This window comes from Corvus brachyrhynchos, unplaced genomic scaffold (assembly GCF_000691975.1).
Source record: "Corvus brachyrhynchos isolate BGI_N302 unplaced genomic scaffold, ASM69197v1 scaffold236, whole genome shotgun sequence".
NCBI lineage: Eukaryota > Metazoa > Chordata > Aves > Passeriformes > Corvidae > Corvus > Corvus brachyrhynchos.
The window spans coordinates 274,397-296,172 of NW_008238660.1; the positions used below are offsets into that span (position 1 = coordinate 274,397).

The following is a 21,776-nucleotide window of genomic DNA, read 5'->3' on the forward strand; positions in this document are numbered from 1 at the left end:
GGGGCTGCGGCACGACGGCACTGCCCCGGCCAGCCGCGGGCTCCCCCGGTCCTCCGCCTCCGGTATATGCTTTTCTCAAGACAAACGTTTCAGTAAAATCAGTTCAACGCGAACTTGCGGTTCAGTTTCGTTCCGTTCCGATGGAAATTTACAGTGCTGCAGCGGGTCGTGTTGGTTCCCACCGGCACTTGTTGATGGTTGAGCAGCCTTGCAAAAACGGTGGATATTTGTTTTTCAGAAAGGCCTCAGCAAACCCTTTGAGTTTCTCTTTTAAAGTTAGACCACTGAAAAATACTCTTTGGTTGAGCAACATTTTAGGCCTCATTAGGCTGAGGTGGCACAGTGCTGGTTTGTTTTTTTTTTTAAGTTAAATACAGGGATGGTAATATTAAAGAAGCAGTTTGCCTTGTTTTGGGAGCAGGAAAAAGGAAAGGTTACTCTCTCTGTGACAGAAGTGCAGGTACTGTCAGGAAATAATGTTTGTCACGTTTATTTGGTCTATTCTGTGTTCTGCCCTCCTGGTATGGACTGTGCTGAGACTGGTGGGGACTTCTTTGGGCAAAGAACTGATGGTTAAACTGAAGAATTTGGTATACTTGGAGTAAAAAGGTGAATTTTGGCTCCTTGTAGCTTCTACCTCATGAAGGATTACGTTTTGGGCCTTGTCAAGGTAGTATTATCCATCTTTCAAAAACCAGAGTCCCAGACCTTGTGAATGAAATGCATGGGTTAAAAGCTTGACCATGATATGCCAAAGCAGTACTGATTAAATAAGAACTAGCCTTGTAGTCCAGTTACAGCCCTCGATGTTGCCCCTTGTATTTCCACCTGACCCATTTTTCATATTTGAGTCGTTCCTCTGAATCACCTGTGTCTCCAAGGCTGAGAGTTGGTTTTGCACCCTGGCACCTGTGATGCCCTGTGAGCTCGTGGTGATGTAGCATCTGCATGCTCTCTCCAGTGGAGGAAGGGCAGTTGGTTCTGCTGTAGGTGGTTTAAAGTGGCTGTTTAAATATGGATTCAGGACTATGGGCCAGTGTGATGATGCCCAAATGCTGGTGGTTTTTCCTAAGGTAACAGATGAGTGTTTAGGTGTCCCAGGAGGAGTTGCGTGTGGGATCCTGGATGGGCTCTGGAGCAGCAGATTGCTGTGGCTGTGATGGTTCCTGGAACCTGCAAGAAACTCTGTCCCAGAAGGACCAGTGCTGCCACACCACCTGCATGGGCTCTGGGTGCGGTGGGAAGGGGCTGGATGTGGCTGCAGGTGGTGTGCAGGCTGCTGGGGCAGATCTGGCTGCTCTCCAAGATGCACAGTGGCCTTGCCCACAACATGTGTTTCTGCTGATGCCAAGGCAAGCTGAGTTGAACAAAGAAAACCTGACAAAAGTGGCGAGTGTTTCAAAGTTGGGGATGCCCAGCTTGTGGTGGGGCTGGGCAGGCGTTGGAGCAAGGGAGGTGCAGGAATTCATTGCTGGGTGGGGAGAAGAGTAGGTGGGACTGCGTTGGTGTTGATTTAATTGGCTTAAACAGCATGACAAGGTGGAGCAGGGAAGTCATTAAGCTGGAAAAAAGTAATTATATTAAAAAAAAAAGTTCTGCTCAGTTAATTTTCAGCCAGAAACGCTCTGACCTGGGTTGTGCAACTGCTGCTGTGACGGAGGTGGCAGTGGGAGAGGATGGAACTCTCATGCCAAGGGACTGTGACAGTGCTCCCCTGGACAGCAGTCTGTTGCTTTTGGAGACCCTGCCCAGAGGCCATGCACTTGGGCAAGCTCACCTGGGGAGAGAGTCCCTTGCAGGGGATTTCTGTTTTGGTGTCAAGGCCAGCAGTTTTATAAGGAGTGTCAGCTGTCACAGCATTCATCAGGGTCTGGGGATACGGCAGAGTCGTGAGGATGGTGGTACAGGGGAGAAGTCTTCAGAGAAATTGAGGCCCATCACATTGATGTCTGGGGCAAGGGCAGCACATCCAGAAGGTCTCTGCAAGCCACCCAGTTTTGGTTTTCATTCTGTATCCTACACCATTTTTGATATGCAAAGGCTAAAGTCCTGCAGGTGACAGGGACACTGCCCTGTCCATGTGCTGGGCTCACTGTGCAGCCATGACCCTCAAGCCTGCTGGTCAAGCAAGGGGTTGCTTCAGGCCTTCTCACCTTATTGTTCTGCGTTGCCCCAGCTTCACGCTCATGTCTTCTTTTGGCTGCCTGGGTCAGCTGCCCATGCCAAAGGACCTGGAGCTTCACTTCTTCCCAAAGAGTCTCCTGGCCAGTGCAGTTCATGGTGCTGTGTTCAAGGTAAAGCTTGGAAACAAAGGAGAGCTGGGCTTCTGAGTATTAAAATAGATCCTATTCTATAACTTCTTAAATGTCTGCTGCATGCACACTGAAGTGTGTCCAGATGTTGGTGACTGCTGGCCTGAAGAGTTGTTGTCCTTCTTACTCATGTGTAATGTTAAAGTTCAGGAACAGTCTTGAATATTTAGTGTCCTGGATGTTTTGTGGAGGAAACAGATTCTGCGGGAAGTAGGATACCTTTGACAGTGATTTAAGGGAAAAACAGCACCCAAATGGTAATTGGAGCAATTTTGTGTTTCTCTCATTGCCAAAATTAGTAATAGTCATTACTGCTACCATTATTCAGAAGATGATCATTTGAAGAATTGTGGTATGAAATCTAGAAATGTAGTTAATTCTAAGGCATAGGGAGAATTATAATTCTAATTACAACCTGTGGAGTCACTCATCCTAACTACAGTGCCAGACAGGAACTGGAGCCGCTTATAACTGATTGTTATGGAATCAGCTCAGCTGCATTGGGCATTCAGGAAGACTGGAGGCAACTGGGACTTTTCCAAATACTCACTGCCTGGTGTGCTCTGGTGTCTTTAAAAGGCAGACAGAGCTACTGTATATGTCTTCTCAGAGTGTACATGATGGCTCAGATATGCTGGGTGGGATTTCCTGACCAGTTCAACCAGAATTTGGGATTCTCAGTTCCCTTCGCATGTGTGTGTGGTCCTGTTTGCTCCCTCACTGATGTCTTTGCCCTCTTCACCCAACTCCAGCTATTTTAGCAAAAATCAGAGGAGGTCTGTCTCTTGTGAGAATCCTTTGTGGGTATGAGGCAAGGAGCCAGGGCAGGGAGGTTGTTAAGAGGTGTCAGAGTGCATGAGGAGATGAACTAGAGTCCCTATCTCACCCTTGGGTGCCATTCACGACATCAGTGGCTCACTGAAGTTGGGTGATCAGTTCCTATTTACAAGGAAACTCTGTTCTGTACCTCTCTCTTTCTGGCAGAAAAGAGCTGCTGGGAGGCTTTCTGAGAGGTCAGGGGTTGTTCTTGTTTGGCTAGTGACAGAATTGGTGAATACTGCGATGAACTGTGTCAGTCACTGCGGTCAGGTGAATTTGGTGTGTGTGTGTGTGTGTAATGTACATTGTGTGAGTGGGGTAATCGTGGCTCCTGCACACAGCACTGGCAGAAGCAGAATATTGCTTGAAACCATTTGTGGGCATCACTGCGACCAGAGTGATCCTCAGTATGGGAATTCAGTAAGAGATGCCATGATTCCTGTGTCCTCCTCTGTTGCTTGCTGCCTTGGTGAGTGCATGCAGTGACTGGAGCTGCTCCCTTCCCCACCAGGAAGGTGCTCCTGGTCCCAGGTCTGGCAGGAGGAGAGGAATGAGATGTTGTATCTGCTGGAACAAGTGAGCACTGTCAAAAGGCAGGTGGGGAGGACTTACCTCTCTGAGCAGAGAGGCACGGTGGGCAGAGAAAGTGACTTAGCAGTGTCAACATGGCAGCTTGCTTAGGGAACCTCAGGGGAATTTGGGTAACAAGAGCCAGTGGGGAGATGCTGGAATTGTGAAGGAGCAGCAAGTGAGCAGCAGTTTAGCTATGAAGCAGTGTATGAATGGCCAGGTAAATTAAACATATGATGTAGGTATGAGAACAAGGAAGATAGAAAAGAACAAGATAAGAGGGTACAGGAGGGGAGAATCAATGCCTGTCCTCAGTAGGTAATAAAATGAGTGTTCTCTGTCCCTGTGTATTTAATTGCCCATTCCTACATAGGCCAGGTGAGCAGCTGGGAACTGATTGAATACAGTCAGAAGGTGCCTGCACTTCCACTTGCCTTCGGTGGAATTACCAAACCTGTGTGCATTAGCAGACAGCACTGATGGAGGCTGACTCTGGCAGATTGATGGGTGTATGTCTGCTTGGACATACTTGCATTTGTTAAGAAAGATAAAAGTTGTGTGGTGAGCAAACCAGTGTATTTTAATTCATTTGTGCCTCCAGTTTATTCCTGTATGGGCCCTATAGCCATGTCTGCTTTGTGTTTGAGTCTTGTCACACACTTGTGTGTGTAGGGTTGTATTGGTATGTGGGCACATGGTTTTGCGTTTTGGCTTTCTATTTTGATTTACTTATAATCACCTGATGTTTTTGATCTGTCTGTTTTCCTGGTAAAGGAGCAGCCCAAAAGTACTAGTCTCCTCAAGTGCTGGGAGGCCTTTTCAGTTATTTTATGCTGATTTGAGGAAGCCAAGAGGTGTGGAAGTCACACTGTCACCCATCAAAATGAGGGTTATCCTGCAAGAGAAAGATGAGTTTTGTGAGGAAGCAAAAAAAGCCAAAATGTGTACTTTCCCAACTTCATGTTTTTGAGGACTCCCTGAAATTAAATTTGTGCATATGCAGTGAAGCATTGGTTAAAGGATTCTTGTGTAACCATATCAAGCTCTGCATGTATCAAACAGACATAAACAGCTTTTTAGCATCATGCTTTGAAGTTGGATGTCTTCTGTTGGATTCAGGTTTGATAAGATTTTATGTGAAAGAAAATGTGGAGGTCTGCTTCCCGGTGGAGGAAGCAGGCTACTTGTTGTAGCCTGTGGAGACTGGAAAGGAAAACTGCAAGGGGAAGAAACTGTGCAGGGTGTTTGTGTAGTGCTCTGCCCTGTGGGTAGGAACTGGCAACAAATACCCATCCAGGCTTCACTGAAGTGACATTTATAAAGACGATATAAAAATCTCTGAATGGATGTGATGCTTCTGGCATCCTCTCAAAGGCTGGAGTGCACTGATCTGGACCAGCATTGGAAAGGTGCTGGTGATGTTCCCAGCTCTCATGTACCTCATTTAAAGTGGGCTTCATTGAATTCAAATGCCTCTTAGATGTGGATGTGTGTCTTGCCCTTCTTCCTTGTACTACGACAGCAGCATCCACTCAGGAAGGTGGGGATTGCTGTGCTGCAGCAGCAGGGTGAGGAAAAGCTGCCTGGTACTGGCAGTTGAACCTTTTCGTTGTAGTTCAAGAGGTATCACCTTGGCATATAGGCTTTTTCGTGGATATTCTGGTCCGGGTGGATTATTATTGTAGAATGTTGTCTGCTGGCTTTGGAGAGATGAACAAATATTTTGGGGATTCCTTTGTTGATCCTGGTCATTTACGGTTGCTGGGCTGTAGCATCTCTTTTGGAATGAGAAACTGAGTCCCTCTGATGACACTAATTCAAAAGAATCAGTGTCTTTAAATCTTACTTGCCTAGGAGTTAGTGCATTTTTAAGCTGTTTGTACATTGGTTTGGTTGGTTTTTGGTTCTCCCTGTGCAGTTCTGCTGCTGCTCCCTTGGCCAATGCCTTCAGTAATGTGAATCTTCCACTGTGTTTTTCCAGGCTGCTGGTGTTTTTTGTGAAGGGCTTTTGTCTGTCTTGTGGGTACTCAGGTTTCTTTTCATGTTGTAGATTTGTTTTATTGCAGAAGAGATGTGTGAGCAGTGGGTAAATGACAGTGCAGTGCTTGTTGAGGAAAAATGTCTTTCAAAAAGGTGTGTTATTATAGCTGGATTAGTTAATGTGCAGTAGTTACTCATGGTGAATCCCTGTAGAGAGACACTTCACCTGTGTTTCTTTAGTTCAGCTCATAGATAACTTGAATACTGTGTCTCTGCTAGGCTGAGAGTGGAACAGCTATTGCATGTTCGTTGTCCCTCCATCTACACATGTCCCTCTGGTTTGGAGGATGTCTGTAACATGAACGTGAGGCTCACCCCTCACAGTCGACACTGACTTGGGTGTTTAGAGGGCTGTCAAAATATTGAAATACTTGATTATCAAAATCAATGAGAAGGAAAGTGCTTAGAGTTATTTTGAAGGTGCCGAGGAGTTAAGCCATTGTTCATAAAGTGTGAAATGCAAGGAGAGTGGGTTTCACCTCGTTCTCCTGGGACAAGATTGCAGCCTTGGGAAGGATTTGTGCAGCCTTGGAGCTTTGGTTTTTACTCATGGTTCTTTCAGTGTCTGAACAGGACAAAATAGCTTTTGGTTGACTCTGCACCCTGTTTTCTACCCCCACCCACCTGCTTGTACTGCTGCTGAGTTGTTGGACAAGTTATCTCTGTTACAGGTGTCTTGCTGAGGTTTGCTAGGTGGACTTACGTAAACTGTGTATGAGATGCTTGGAAAACTGCCACTGCAGGTGGCACCTCGTGTGGCAGCCTCTCAAAGGGGTGGTCCTGTGCTACCAGCATTGAACTGACTGCAGGAGCTGCTATGGATGTACCTTTTAATACACGTGCCTTTAACATACACAGCCTATCTGTTTGTTCACCTTGCAGGCGTTTCCCATGTTGGCCCATGTTTGTCCCTTTGCCTCGTGAGTGGTCCCAGCTCAGGACCTGCCTTCCCTCGTGGGTTCTGTGCCTGGGGGAATTGGCCTTTTTCCTGAGACCCTTCCTGAAGCTGAAGGGAAGGATAGACTGCAGGGAGATCTTGTAGCAGGAGAGATTTGAACTAATTCCTGTGATTGGATGTGGTAAACTTGGAGCACCCAGAGGACAGTAGGGATGTGTTTTAAACCAAAGGATGTAGAAGACTGATAAACTTTGGCAGCTGAATACCTTTGGAAATAATGATAAGTTGAAAACTTGCTCTGCCTTAGCAGTTGAGCTGCCTCGGCAGGGAAGCTTTGTCAGCCTGAGCATCTGCATTTGGGGGCTGGTGTTTTGGACAGGCTGTCGTGCTGACTTTGGTTCTAAATTTCTCATTCCACTTTAATTTATGTTACATTAGTCTGGTTCTTAAGGGCATCTGCAATCTTACTGGGTTTCCTTTTGTTTGAGGGGAAGCTTTAGCTCTTGAAGATCCCCATGACTTACATTTCCTGGTCTACTTAGGTGGGTGTTTCTTCAGGATTAGTCCTGCAGGTCATGTAGGTGCAACATGTCTGTGTCTCCTCATGGTTAGGTGGAAAGGTGCAAATGTGATTTTTATTGATTTGTTTAAGCACAGTCCCAGTGGAGCTCTCTGCAGCCCTGTTGGATGCCTGCTCTGTGCCCGCACAGTTCCTTTGCAAGGCGTGTGAGGTTTCATTGGCCTGGATTTGCATCAGGAGTATCATGTGATGCTGCAGAGCATCTTCCAAAATGTGTGACCTTGACTCCTCAGGCTGTAACCCTCAGTGGCGAGATCTCTGCTGTTGCTGTTGGTGAGGAAATACAACACAGTGTTGCCAAGTATCGCTGTCCATCTCCCTCCTGTTTCTCCTCTCAGGTGAGCTGAACTGCCGTGCACATGGGTGGTGTAGTGACAGTGTTCAGTGGGTATGGCCTGTTAACTTCTGCATGAGCATCAAGGGAGATGGGAGTATGTGTATTGCACAAATTGTGTATTTATGAGCTGCTAAATTGATTTCCTCTTCTGCAAATCAAAGCCTTGGTGTTTGCTCTTTACTGGAGGCAGGGCAAGCCCTCCAGGAAGCAGACAGCTCTGCTGGTCCTGGAGCGAACAAAGAGTCCAATCGCCAGGAATTAGTCTGTGTTTTGAATAATTCATCTGATCTTTCTGAGGTGCTTCAGGAGATGCCCTGTGGCGTAAGGAGGACAGCTGTTGGGAGCAGACAGCTGAGCCTAATGGGAGTTTGTCCTTTATCTGTTTTTGTCTAGGCTTATTTTTTTCCTGTGGACCAAAAGAGTTGTGTGGTTTGCTTTGGACCTAATTCTCTGGAAGTGGTTCTCTTAACTGAATTAACTATCACTTTGCTTTTGGAGCAGAAAGCAAAGTGTTTGTACTTTGAAGAGGTTTGTGGACCGAGATAAAACAGTTTCCTTTAAAAACATATGGTTGTGTTGTTTGACCTGGGAGGGGTCGTGGACTAAGATAAAAGCACTGCGTTTGGAAATCTCTTCTGGGGAGCAGTGGGACCATGTCCGAGTTTTCCTGTAAAGACCAGTTTCTCTCCTGAACACCGTCAGTTCAGGATTTAATCTCATGCCAGACTCTGGAAACCTCATCCTACCTTTGATATCCTCTTCTTTCTTCTTGTCCCACTCAGAAACCTGCATGGGCAGAAGCAGGAAGGGGGAGGATGGTCAGAACAGCTTTGTACAATGCTGATCAAGACTTACAGCCGAGACCTGAGATGTTCTTCAAGGTCCTTTTTGCCTTGGGGTAGCTGCAACAATCAGCATGTGGAAAGTGGGGTGTTTGCATGTCAGCTTTTAGAGCTGGCTTCCTTCGTGATTTGGGGAAGAGGTCAGCTCTTTGCTTTCTGATCTGATATAGCCCAGCTGTTGTCACTAGAAAGTGTGACACTAAGGTGTAAGTTAGTATGCAAGTTTGTACAAAAGACTTGTGAATGAGCTCAGACTTCTGTTGGAAGAAGAAAGGGTTGGATGCAAAGGTTTAGATATGTGCTGCTTGAGGCAGCAGCTTGGCAGTTGAGTTCTTTTTGCACCAGAGCTACATGTTGTGGAATATCTGAACAAGTCTGCCAGCATTCTCCTGGAAATGCAAAATCTATTTTAAAATATGTTTCTAATTAATTTATTTCTTTTCGAGAAGAATTGGAGTAATAGCCCGGCTGGTTATGCCAGTCATAGCCAGATAGGCTTCTTATGGATTAAGCTTTGCCACCGTGCATCAGTGCTAGATGTCCTTGGGGCTAAGAGCAAAAATTTACTCTCTGGCCTGTTTCTGTGGTTTTATCCCAGCTGATTCTGCTGATGAGGACTGCACCTGAGCAAATGGGAGAAGGATCTTCTCAGCAAATGTGGAAGTGGCAAAGATTGAGACAGGAGTGGTGGGAGCTGGTGTCCGAGGCCTGTGTGTGTCTGTCTGGATGGTTGTGTGGGAGGGCTCGGCTGACTTCCCCATCAGGGCCATGGTTTGGAATCTTCTGTGACTTGAAAGAAATTCCTGGTCTGATTTGTCAGTATGGCTGCTTTTGTCCTGCCCTATGAAAATACGGGAAATGAATGTGTGAATGCACAGTTTGTTTCAGTGAGGCCCTGCAATGTTTCTAGGTCTGGTCATTTGCTTTAATATTGGCAGGCCTTAGTCAGGGCTGACTTGAACGGGAGCCTGGAACTGAACTGTCAACAGGGACCCTGCTTCGTTGCTGAGCTGCCAAAAGTCTGAGCTGCACCCTGCCCCATACCAGGGCACTGTGCTGCTCTCTCAGGACTTGGGACGCAGTCCAGGAACCACTTGTCCACAGTGTTGTTTCCAAGTAGTAAATAGCAGCTTTTGGGGAAGATTTGTGTTGGGTTTCCCTCTGAGAGCTGGGTGATACTCTGACTTCAGCAGCAGAGCTCTGACTGCCCGGTGTTCTCACAACAATCCTGTGCTGGCATGTCCTGACAGATAATGCTCTGTGACAATACTCTTCAACAGATTGATGTCCATGCTGTTGAGCAATGCAGAAATGGAGGGTGTAATAATACTGGGGTCAACATCTTGCTGTCCCTTCAGGCGTTGTGTTCGAGAGTTGTGGGTTTAGCAGCTAACACAGGTTGCTGCATGGGAGCTGAGCTGATGAAGGGGAAGTTTGGGTCATCTTCATCTAAGCCGGCAGGAGTTGGTGCTGCTTTACTGCCCAGCAGGGACATTGACTCATGTGCCAGGAGAAAAGTGACTGCTCTTCCAACCTTGATGATTCAGTCCCAAGTATGACAGTTGTTTTAGATGACTGTGGGTTTGATATGATCTGGTCCATGTTAGGACTCAAAGAAATGCAAAGACACTTGGAAATCTCTTTGAAAAGAGCAGTGAAATAATTACGTGTAGCAACACAGTGAAAGAAGTGTGTTTGTGCTCCATGGGCACACACATTCTGCTGGGATCAGCCAGAGCCCAGCTAATGCCCTTACTCCCTGCTAAGGGAACTGGCTAGCTGGGTGTCCAGGGATTCCTATGACAAGTTTAATATTTTGTGTCCACTAGTTACTCTTTTCTACCTCATGTATAAGCATATCAAACTCCTCTTAAAAACATTTAGGACTCTTGGCTTTCAGTAGATGATTTCAGTCATTATCTGATATATTCTTTCTGTTGCCACACCTTGGTGATTTCATGGCACTTGTGTAGCTGTTGATCTGGCACTTTCAACATGCGTGTGCTGCTCCCTCTGTAATGCCTGTGTCTCAGAGGTGTTTTAGAGTGTGATGGTATTCCTGCCCTGGTGTGCCTTGGGCTAGGCAAGGAACCAGCCTCCTCTCCCCTTTCCAGCACATTCCATCTGTTCCCACGGATGGGATGTTATTTGTGGTATCTTTGGGGGTCACGTTGTCTCTGGAGTTTGCCGATGGTCTTGTATGGAGCAGAAAACATGGGCAGCAAGGCCAGGTTGATACCTCAGCTTCCCCCCTTCTCAGATGCTGCCTAGGGCAGTAGCACCAGGAGCAGACCTAAGCTGTGCTGGTGCCATGAGCAGAGATGACTTTTGCATCATTGATACAAGGCCATGCAGCTCCCACCTTCTCGGCAAAAAACTGGGAGCCCTGCTGTAGTGGAGAAGTTGCAGCATCATAAATCAAGGCATTGTGGGTCAGTTTGCTCTGGGGCAAGCATGGGCCAGGTGGGCAGCAGCACTGGCTCTGGCCACAGGCCACACACGGGTGGCTGCAAAGGTGTAAAAACTTCTTTGTGGTGCTCGGACACCTTGCGGGAGCCAGGAGGGGCCTCTTGGTGCTTTTGTGTGGGACAGTCAGTTTGTATGCAGGGCTGGTGCACGCGTTCCTTTTACTGGAAGCTTGGAGGGAGAAGGAGTTAATGGGGACAAGGGCAAGGGAAGAAGATAGCTGGATCTGAGTTGGGGCTACTGGCTGATATTTTTGCAACAGTCTTCTGTTACCCAGCGTGAGACCACGAGGATTAGCTGGGCAGACTCTCAGGCTCCTTCCATACTGAGGGCCCGCCTGCCCTCTGCACAGCAGTAAAGCTTTTTTCCATAGACTTTCAAAATCCAGTGCACTTGGGGAATTTTTATTGAGAGGTTTTATGGTGTTTATTTCTTTAGCAGAGAAATTTTGTGTTTGCTCCTAGTTATTTACCCTAGTAAAAGAGTAAACAGCAAGGTTGCTGCTTCCTGAGAGTGCAGTGGTGCTAAATTCCTCATGCACATTGCTGTAGTGCCTGCATCCCAGAGCCTGCTGGATCACACCTGCCTCTTCCAAGTGTTGGCAGCTCGGGTCGTTGTCACTGCTCGAGGAACAGGAGCTTTGCTGTGACCTGCCCCTTACATCAAGCAATGGATCTGTACCCAGCTCTGTAGTGTGATTATCTGGTGTGATCTCTGTGTGATTAGGAAGAAATTCTTTGCTTTGGAAGAAATTATTCCCTGTGAGAGTGCGGGGAGGCCCTGGCACAGTCTGCCCAGAGAAGCTGTGGCTGCTCCATCCCTGGAAGTGTCCAAGGCCAGGTTGGATGGAGCTTGGAGCAACCTGGGATAGTAGCAGGTGTCCCTGCCATGGCAGGGGGGGGAATGAGATGGTCTTGAAAGTCTCTTCCCACCCAAGCTATTCTGGAATTGTGTGAGTCTGGCTTGGCTGCTGGTGAGGATGAAGAGAATGCTGCGGGCAATGCTGCTTGCCCAGGTTGCAGTTGTACAGGTGAGCTGTCATTAGCAGCACCTGTGGGGGAATATTACAAAAAGCCACTGTACTTGTCCTCCCCGGCTCTGGGCAGGTGTCTTTGATGAAAGTGTGGAATGCTGTGCTTGACCAGGTCTGGTCTTCCGCTGTGGTGGCAGTGCTGGAGGGCTGGGCTTCTGTGGGAAATTGCCTGGGCACAAGCAGCTGGACCATCTGTTTTAAAATATTGCTTAATATGGGCAGATTTACTCCAGACCTTCAGCTTTCTGGGAACAAAACAATGTCTTCAGTCTTAAAGTTTGTTATTTCGTACAGTACCTTGGTCCACTCCTTTGCTGCCAGATGCCAGTGTTTGTTCCCTGGATCCTGATGATGGGACTGCTCTGTATTCAAAGCAGTGCAGCCTAAAGTTTGATCTAAAAAATCCATTTAATTTATGATTTTAGAGTAAACATTGAAAGATAAAAGAAGAGTCTTAATGCTGATGCTCTCCTTTGAGTGAATGAATGAGAAATGGTCTCTTACTTCAGGCTTTCAGATAAGCTTCTGTGAAAAAGCATAAAGAGAGAAAGCTGTGCCTTTTATTTAGCATTGCCCTTGTTTTTTATCAATATTGGTACTGAGAATTTGCTTTTTCTTGTGACTAACCAGATATATCATTCCTACTCCTGAGAGAGTCACCATTTCTCACAGTGCTAGTGCAGCAAGAACTCAGTTAAAAGGTCACCAATTGTTGAGGTGGATTTGTGCCTTTTGCTTTGCCTGTGACATGAGGGTAGCATGATTTGTTTCAGTTTTTGGTTTTGTTTTTTTTTTTAAATCTGGATTTTAGAAATCTTGTGCCTTTGCATTTCTTTCAATTTACATAAAGTTTTTTTGTTTTTACTCAGTATGCAAATTTGTTGCAGCAATTCTAATATCTGAAGAGATAATTGTTAATGTTTTTTAAACGGTGTCTTTGGGTTTTATCTCAGTATATTTTGTGACTGCTATTCAGAGACATTTCTTCTGAGATACTGTATATAGAAAATCCTTTGTTGTCCATTACTTTTCACAGACTGATGTTTTTCTGTCTTGGAAGAGCTGAGAAGGAGCTATGCTTCAGTGTTCCAGCACAGAGTGAGCTGTCTGTCAAAATTACTCCCCTAAGACAGGATTGGACAGCACCTATTTATTCCTTAATAGCTTTCTCTCCGCTCAGGATATACAGACATTTAGGAAACTTGGTGTTTGAAGCTGGAATTTCAAACCTCTTTTGCAAGCTAGAGCTGTGTGGCAGGAATTGAGGTAGATTTATGGACCTCTCCGGTGAATACCAGAGAGGACAGTGGCTGAGGTGTGAAAAGAGATGGAAGGGAAGCGTCTGCCCCAGGGAGCTGTGGCCTGGAGGTGTCTGGATGGGGAGAAGTGGTCTGTGGGCACAAGGGAGCAGTGACCTGCTGGTGACTATGATGCAGCTGTGTTAATGGCTCTGCAGGTGAGACTGAGTTAGAGATGGGATTTGCTGGGAACAGCTGGCACCCGATGGTTCATATGAACTACGGCAGCCCAAGAAGGTTGATTAATATTTATTAAGGACAATGGCTTGCTTTTTTGTCAGACTGTCTGCCAACTCAGAGTTGTCTGACATGTTAAGACTGGAAGTGCTTCTGCAGGAGTTTAGTTAACTTCCCCAGCAGTGCTTTTCAGCTGAAGCTGAGACCTTCTGTCAGGGATAGAGTGTTAGAAGGGTTGAAGTCTGCTAGCAAACAAAAAGTCTTGAATAAGAGATATTCCACAGAAAAAAAGGAAATAAAAAGGCTTTGTCATCAGAGGGTTTTGTAATATAATGAGGTTTTTTCAGAGCTCAGCAGCTGGGTCTAATTGGTAGGTAGCCCCTGTAGCAAACCGGTGATGAATGAGATCTTAGGGAAGGGAATTTGTTGTTTTGCCATTGCAGGAGTTAAGGGGTTCTGAGGCTGCTGCAAGCTGAGGACTGATAACCAGTGAACCCTTTCTGCCCAGCCCTGTTCACTCTATTGGCTACCTGGAAGTGTAGGAAAACATGGGAGCTGCTTTTGCTGGTGGCAGGGAACTGCAGAGCCAGGCTGCTGCCAAAGGGCTTCCAGAGAGCAGGTGACAAAAATCCCTCCAGCATCTCTGTGGCTTTCTGACCTTGACAGTTTTGGAGTGAAAATGTGTGCTTCCAGCTCTGGGCTCTGCAGTGCACTTTGTCCTACAAGCAGTGGTGTGCTGGTAGTTTCTCACCTGCACTGCTGTGAGCTTCCTTTGTGCTGTGGGCAGCCATGGAGTGCCCGGGGAGGGCTGTAAAATGCTTGCATTAAAATCACTTTGCTGACTCCTATGCCTGGAGGCAAAAAAAACAGGAATGCAGGTAGGTCAGAAACGCATTAAGAAAAAGCCTTAAACCAATACTTCACCACCTCTTTGCCCAAAGCATCACAGTTTGCCTTAAAAATGCAGAAGATACACAAAAATGGTTGAAAAAAGGGGGTTGTGCCCAGGATGCTCTTGCTTCCCGGGACTTCCTGTATTGTTGCCTAGTGGAGATCTTCCTCTCCAAGAGTTGTGACTGTCTCATTCTCTAGGAGCAACTGGTGTTGTGCATCTGAGCATAGATGGTCTTGGTTTGCACATTTGAGATTGTGCTGGTTTGGACCTTCCCCTTCCTGTGGACAGAGCCATGGCTGGAGCAGCTGCCTGTGCTGCTGGATGGGCACTCTGTGTCAGCCCAGAGAGCTGCTGAGAGGTGCCTGTGGCTTGTTTCCCCTTTAGATTTTAACCAGGCAAATTATGACATGAGCTATTAGGAAAGAAGATTCTTTCGACAGAACAAACCCCATTTGTTCCTGGCAAAAGTGGTTTACAGCAAAGAGAGATTTTGATGTTGAGTATTTTCCATTAAAAATACTGTTAAGTGCTAAATAGTGACAGTGTGTTTGCTTTAATTACTGCCAGAGTATATGTTAATTGTAGTTTTCTCTTTAAACCGCTTGTTAAAGTGCTGGGGGTGTATTTGCTGACTTCGTGCACGTTCCATGCAAATGTCACATATATTTTGAAGGAAAGGATGACAGGAGCTTGAATGCATTTACCCATTTGTCAGCTTTCTGTTTCACAGGCAATTTCTGTAGGTCGTGCTTACCAGCTATTAATGAGAATCGTGGGAGCTATTGGGTATTAATTTATTTTTTCAAGTACTCAGTGCTCAGTAATTGTTGATGATGAAACTGGTGGCACTTACAGAGGGCAGGAGGGATCTGGCCTGGACCTGGCACAGGCTGGCACAAACCTTTTGTCCTCTCCCATTAAGTGTTGGTTTCTGCTGTGCATCCACTTCTTTTTCTTCAGAACAACATCTTGAATTTGAAGGTGGGGGTTATTTTGTGCTGAGAAGGCAAATGCAGTTGCTCTTCTCCATGCTAGAAGATCAAAGGATTTTTACTGGAGAGAGATGCTTTGCAGATTCTCTGCTCGTTGTAAATGAAAGGAATGTAACACAGGTGTGTGAATTTCTCTTGTAAACCATTGAGAAGTGGCAGGATTTGATCCCCAGTGCTCTACAGCCCTTTCAGGGGAAAACAGCAGCAAGCCTCAGTTCAGGATGGCAGCTTTGCCTTAGTGAATAATTTGGCAAAACTGTGCTGTCAGGTGAGACATGAGATGTGTTGATGTTCTGCTAACCTAGATTTGGGAGACCCTGACAGTAAGCAGTCAGTGCATTAATGGTGAAACGAGGGGGGAAGTATGCAATGGAACTGACTCCTGCTGGCCTAAAGAGAGCAGCTTTTAGCTTGCAGCTTCTGCAGTGCCCTGGGGTGCAGCTCTGCGGAGCAGCAGGATGCAGCGCTGAGCTTCCCGTGGCTCAGGTCCCTGTCCCGTGGCATTCCTTGCCCAGGCCACCGCCCAATTCTCCATTTTCGTGTGTTGGGCTCCTGCCTGTGCTCAGCTCTGTCTTGTCTGTGGGGAGGGCTGTTCTCAGGGGTAGTTGCTTCCTATTCATGTTTTGCTGACAAGTCTGTATAAAGAAAATGAAAGGGTCAGGGACTCTTCTCTTTTTTTCCTGTTTCTCTCAGGGTTGCAAACCTCAGAACTGTTTGAAACGTATTTCCCAGACTTTGATGTGAGGATCCCTTCCCAGTGTAATTTCGTTTCTCCTCCTGAGAAGTTGTGTATAGTTAAAGGAACACTAAGAACATGTGAACAAGTGCATTTTCATAGGCTGGCTGTTCCAGTGCTTTGGCTACTTTTAAAAAAAAAAATCTGTGCATGTGTGTAGTGACACTTCATGGAGTGACAGCCATTGTATTTCCATGATAGCAAGGGCTGGGCTTTTCTTAGGCTTCCCTTCAGCTTTTTTCTCTGGTTTTGTTTTGATAATCAACTTTTTGTCACTTTTTGTGGATTCACATCTCTGGCCCTTTTGTTGAGGAGAAACCAGGATCCTTTTCATTAAATAGCTTTTTTCTCTTGGAGTTCAGAGGTGTCAGCAGTACCAGGAATATATATATATTTAGGGAAAACAGCATTTTGCAATATAACATGGCTTGTTTGTGGATGTGACAGGGACTGAAGCTGTTTCCTTGTCTGAAAGCGTTAGAAGCAAAGTTTCAGTAGAGGCAGGATGACCAGAAGTGGCTGTGACTTGCTCAAGTAAATGTTACTTCTGACAGGCACTGGCTGCTTCATGTGAGATGTTCAAAAGAAAGGAATAAAAGTTTGAATGGATCTTCATCTCCACACAGATTTTGTACTCCTGCCCTTCCCAGGTGTGCAAAAACCTGATTATACCAGGAAGAGGGGAATGGCAGCTTGATCCTGCATGGATTCATTGGACATGGGACTTGTAGGTAAATACAAATTCAGGAGCAGCATATGGACATGGCTTGCACCCTCATTGGCGATTCATAATATTTCTAGCAAGTTTTGCTCTACTGGAGAGGGAAGCCACAGGAATTACCAGCTGGAGTAGCTTTAACTCCAGAGCCATTTTGTTTCTCCAGTTGCACCTCTGAGCAGTTGGGGTTGTGGGTGCTGAGCAGCAGCACCACTGTGCCCCTTGCCATACCTGCTGCCCTGGGTGCTCTCAAAGGTTTTGGGGATCCAAGGGGCATACTGGCCAGTTAAGGACAGTTAGGGCCTGTAAGTAGTGCAGCAAGATAAATACAGTAAATATTAAAAAGCACTTTTTTTTTCAGTTGTATAAACTGTAGCAACAAAAAGGCAACAGGAGTTCTGTGGAGAGAAAGGGTTTGTGTGTCCATCAGGGAAGGAGAAGGCTTTGAGCTGGGTGGTGGAAGGAGACCAGAGCTCTTCACAGAAGTTTCACCTCCTGACTGTGATCCATGTGCTGGAGCCAAGCTCTGCAGAGGCTTGGGTTTGTCCTGGCTGGGAACATGGGGATTTTACTCATCTGGAACCACACAGAAAAGGAAAACCACAAAACCCTCAGCTTCCTGCTCTGCAGGTAACATGATTGCAGCTCCTCATTTCTCTACTTCCACATTCTGCAGTGTTTGCTTGCATTATGAATGCCTGTATTAAGGTCTTTATTTAAAATTTTATTTATCTTTTTAGATATGCTCTCTCTTCACTGACAGGATGCAAGTGTTTTTTTAGAGTTGCATGAGCTGATGTAGCAAAGCCAGCCTGTTGTTCGTTGCTGCAGAAGTGTATTGCTGCAGATCCTTTGGCTGTTGGTTTGGAGTCAGAGTTTCTGTGTTCATCTGTGCAGTTCTTCCTTCAGGAAGAAGTTTAATTGTTGTAACACTTCAATCAGTATTATCTTCGCTAACAAGAAGCTGAAGATCTCTGCCACATAAGTAAATATCCACAAGGTTGTTGAGAGCAGCCAGCTGTTGGCTGTTGGAGGCAGCTCCGGCAACCTTCCAACCTCCTGAAGGCAGCAGCCCTATGCCCAAATCCCTGGTTGACTCCAGCCTTCAGCTGAGGCATGGAAGGGGTTTGGTACCTGTTGCCTTCACTCCTTCCAGCACAGCAGCAGAGCAGCAGCTCATTCCTGGCATTCTGAGTGTTTTGTCACTTGAATGACAATGTTGGGCAAGAGTGCCATCACCGTGTGTCTTTCTGAAGAGGGTTTGGTGCTGCCAAGCTATTAAAGCTGCAAATTCTGTTGGAAATATCAGTCATTAGACAATGCCCGACATGTCTCGGCAGTGGAAATTGGGGCTCCTTCCTGTGCTCGTCCTGCTACAGGGTATTGCTAATTCATACTGAATGCTTCACAAGACAGTACAAAGCCAGAATTTTTATGGGTGCACAAGATTTTTTTATTTTTTTTGGTAAGAGAAACATCATCCCAAAAGCTGGTGTTCACAGAGCTGTGGTGCGATGTTTAGCAAAGCCTCTGAGTGTTCATAAAGTTATTTTGGTGTTGAGAAATAACTGGCCTTTGGGTGTTTGTGCTGGATTTCAGCATGAGGAAAGGTTTGAACAAAGTAATGGAAGTGAACCATAGTTCATTTAATTAAGTTTTTTTAGTTTTTGCCTTTTTTTTTAATGTTTTGTTTTTTGTTTTTCTTTTTTTTTCCTTGCTACATAAATTTTCCTTCATTTTTCCCTCTCCAGTTCCTTGGAAAACAGAATAATTTGAGTGCTGGGAGATGAGCTGTGACATGGCAGCAGGGCACTCCTTGCCCTAGTGGAGGTGTGCAGGGCAAACCCTGGTGCTGGGTTGTGTACATCCATTGTGGCATCGAGGATCTGCTGTCCTGCAGACAGGGAGTGGATCCAGTGGGAACACCCAGACCTGTTGTGTCGTTATGGGAAGATCTGTGCTGCTGCTGTGCTGGACAGAGTCACGGAAATCCAACAAACTCGGGTTGTGTCTCAAATGCAAGTGCCAGGGCAGGTCCTATGTGACAAGGGGAGAGGGTGGGTGGTGACAGGGCCCCCAGCACAGGTGACAGGTTGTGTCTCTTCTGACAGCCTGCACGCAGCTGAGTTGGGTTTGTGTTGTTCAACCTGACTTTGAGTCTGAGGGCTTCAATCAAGTGTTGGGTTGAGTTGTGTGAGCTCTTGCCAGCCTGGCGTGATGGGGTCTGGCGCTCACAAGGCGACGAGAGGATGGGATAGGACTGAGAAAGCGAAACCCAGCAACAGCCATTAAATACAGAGATACCATGGCTGACTGAGGTGGGCCTTGAGCTGGAAGTGGTTGGAGGATGAAAGAATATCCAAAGGAAGGATGTTGTGGCTTTGGCTCTTTTCATTGGCATCTCAGTGCTGTGGTGGAGGGCAAGACGCTGTGCTACACGGACCACTGCAGCTGTTCTTATGCTCTTTGTCTTTGGATCTAACCCTTGCTTCCGGAATTAGAACATCTTCCTCTGAAATCCAGATTGGAGAAGTACAAAACTAGATCAAATAGATCTATCTACAGATACCACTTCTAAAGCTTAGCACAAAATTGCCTTGGCTTTAGTATCGAAAAGTTCTCCAACCAAGTACTTTCAAAGACAACTGAAAGTTTTATGTGCTCTGTAGACTCGTGATTTGATTTCTTGCTTAAGCAACTCTATACACCTCCATTATAATTCAGCAGAACTAAGCAAAAACGCCTGTTGAGAGCATGTGTTCCTAGGTGTTCTTAAGATCCAGATCAAAATCTTTCCCAGTGTAACAGTGCAGAAACAACCTTGCAGCTGAGACCAGGTTTTCAGAAGGGCTCAGTTCCTCTCTAAGTCTGTGAAGACATTGATCAGATGTTCGGGAGAACAGCACACGTGGGCACTCACAAGCAAGAGACCAGTTCATGTGAAGCAGATCCAAATTGAAAAACTGGCTATTTTTAGCTGCACATAGATGTCAGGCTGGTAGTATTTGGAAAAAAACCCTATATATTACAAAGTTTTGGATCCAGACGTGAAGATCTGCTGTGCTTGCATTGCGCAAAGGATTATTTCTTGTGGTAGCAGTGGTCGAGTGGAAAAGCAGCCCAGTGCTGGGGTCAGAGCATTATCCCTCCTCAGGAGAGTCTGGAGCCTGTTAGAATCCAGCTCCAGCATGAGTCTTCTCACTGTAATACAAGTTGTTTCCAGCATTTTATTTGTGCATGTTAGTGCAGCCTGAACACTTTCACACAGGCACGCTTTCTCTGCTCATTCTTTCTAGTTATTTAACTAGTCGGTGACAGGCAACATGTAACTATTCTTATTCCCCTGACTCTGGAGGATTTTTTATTCTATGATTCTGTGACTGTAGGATTCGGTCTGGTCACTGGGTCCAAGGTGTTTATCAGAGCCAGTGGGATGCAGGCTGTGATTGACATTGCCACTTTGCTGGCCTAAGGTGTCTAGAGAGATGACGGAAACGTGCTTGTTGCTTTATCCAAAGAAACTAAATCCTTTCCATTGACCTTAAGCAAAGTCCTCAAGGGCAGATTTTTTTTCCTTGCTTTTAGTCTGAGTATGGGCTCCTAAAATTAAAAAGAAAAGAAATAAAATCAACCAAACCCCCTCCCCAGTCTTCCTTCCTGTGGTATATTTTATAATTGTTGCTGTGCTGTTTCATATTGAAAAAGTACTCGGCATGGCCCTTTGCATAATTTATTATTGTTGTTCACCAGGAGAGGCTCCAGGTGCTGCACAATAAATTTCCCAAAGTCACCCTTTGTATCTGACAGCTGCTCTGTGACAGACTCTGCTGGGTTATGCCATGGCTGCCTCAGGCTGCAGAAATATTTTGGGTGAAGCAGAGTGCTGCTGTGAGAGCAGACACGCACTCCTGATCTGGCAGCACCTCCCATGTGAACCAGGCCCTCCAAGTTCTCTCCAGCGGTGTTTCACCAGGCTTGGCACTGGACTGTGACTGTGAGCCGTGTGTTAAATGCTGCTCTCCAGCTAGAAATTGCCTGAACCCCAGTTTGGGATTGAAGCTGCTGTCTGGCCCCAGTGCTGCACTCTCCTCTGGGCAGGGAGCTTTAACCCTATTCATACACATGGTGTTTCCATGCAGAACAGCATCAGGGATAATGTTAAAGGTTAACCGTGGGTTTTGGAGAGTCCAGAGACTTCATTCTCAGGTTTTGCTTCTGAGAATTTCCAGTCTGAGGGAACTAATCTTAATCCGATTGCAATTTCTTGCACTCTTAAGATTAACCTACTTTACCAGGCGTGCTGGTGGAAGTATTTATAGATGGTGGAAGTGCTGCTGGATGTAACCTGGATCTTGTACTGCCAGTTGTGGAGGTGCGTGTCTGCTGGTGCAGCTGTGAGCCGTCTCCGGGCCCCAAATCGTGTGCATGTCTTGCTAAAATACTGTCTAGTTCAGTTTTTTTGCCATAGAGTGTTTTCATGAAGGCATTGGCCAGTAATCCTTCCAGAGTCCTGGCTGCTCTAGGCTTGGGTGTTTGTGCTCCCTAGTTGGAGGCACGCTTGGGACTGTGGGTGAATTATGGATAAATCCTCTTTCTAATGAGGCGACTCCTAAAAATGAGCATACTTAGCTTACTCCTGCAGTGCAAAATGATCATTTCAAATTTGAATGCTGACTCTCAGATTGTACTAAATCGAAGGCTTCACTGAAGGACTAAAAATGTCAGACCTACTGAAAATATTTAAAGTGAATTTCTGTAGTTGCAGCTCTTAAAATTAATAAGTCAAACTCCAGGTCTCTTCTTTCATCCAGACTCCTCAAATAGAACTGCAGGATATGCTGAAGTTCTTTAGGTTTTGTTTCAAAATTTGACTAGCTTTTTCTTGAAAAATAGTTTATCTTGAGGGTAAGACTGGAAACCTACTTTAGTCTCAGATTAGTTGTGCTGGTGTCAGATCCATGAGCAAGACTGGAAAGGAAGGAGATAAAAGTGCAAGATGGTAGGCTGGAAGAGTCTGTGGGCAGGCAGAGCTGTGCTAGCAGCAGCAGGGACAAACCGCCCGG

General features: G+C 46.0%; 1 protein-coding gene across 2 annotated transcripts in view; it reads left to right on the forward strand.

The window, feature by feature from the left end:
* The first annotated feature begins 17,861 nt into the window (after positions 1 to 17,861).
* MAP2K4 (mitogen-activated protein kinase kinase 4) overlaps positions 17,862 to 21,776 on the forward strand; it is a 57,699-nt gene continuing 53,784 nt past the window's right edge. Inside the window, exon 1 of one of the 2 annotated variants that reach the window (XM_017737718.1) lies at positions 17,862 to 17,889. The gene's annotated coding sequence lies outside the window, so the exon portion shown is untranslated. The remainder of the gene's footprint in view (positions 17,890 to 21,776) is intronic. The other variant, XM_017737719.1, reaches the window with a different exon arrangement.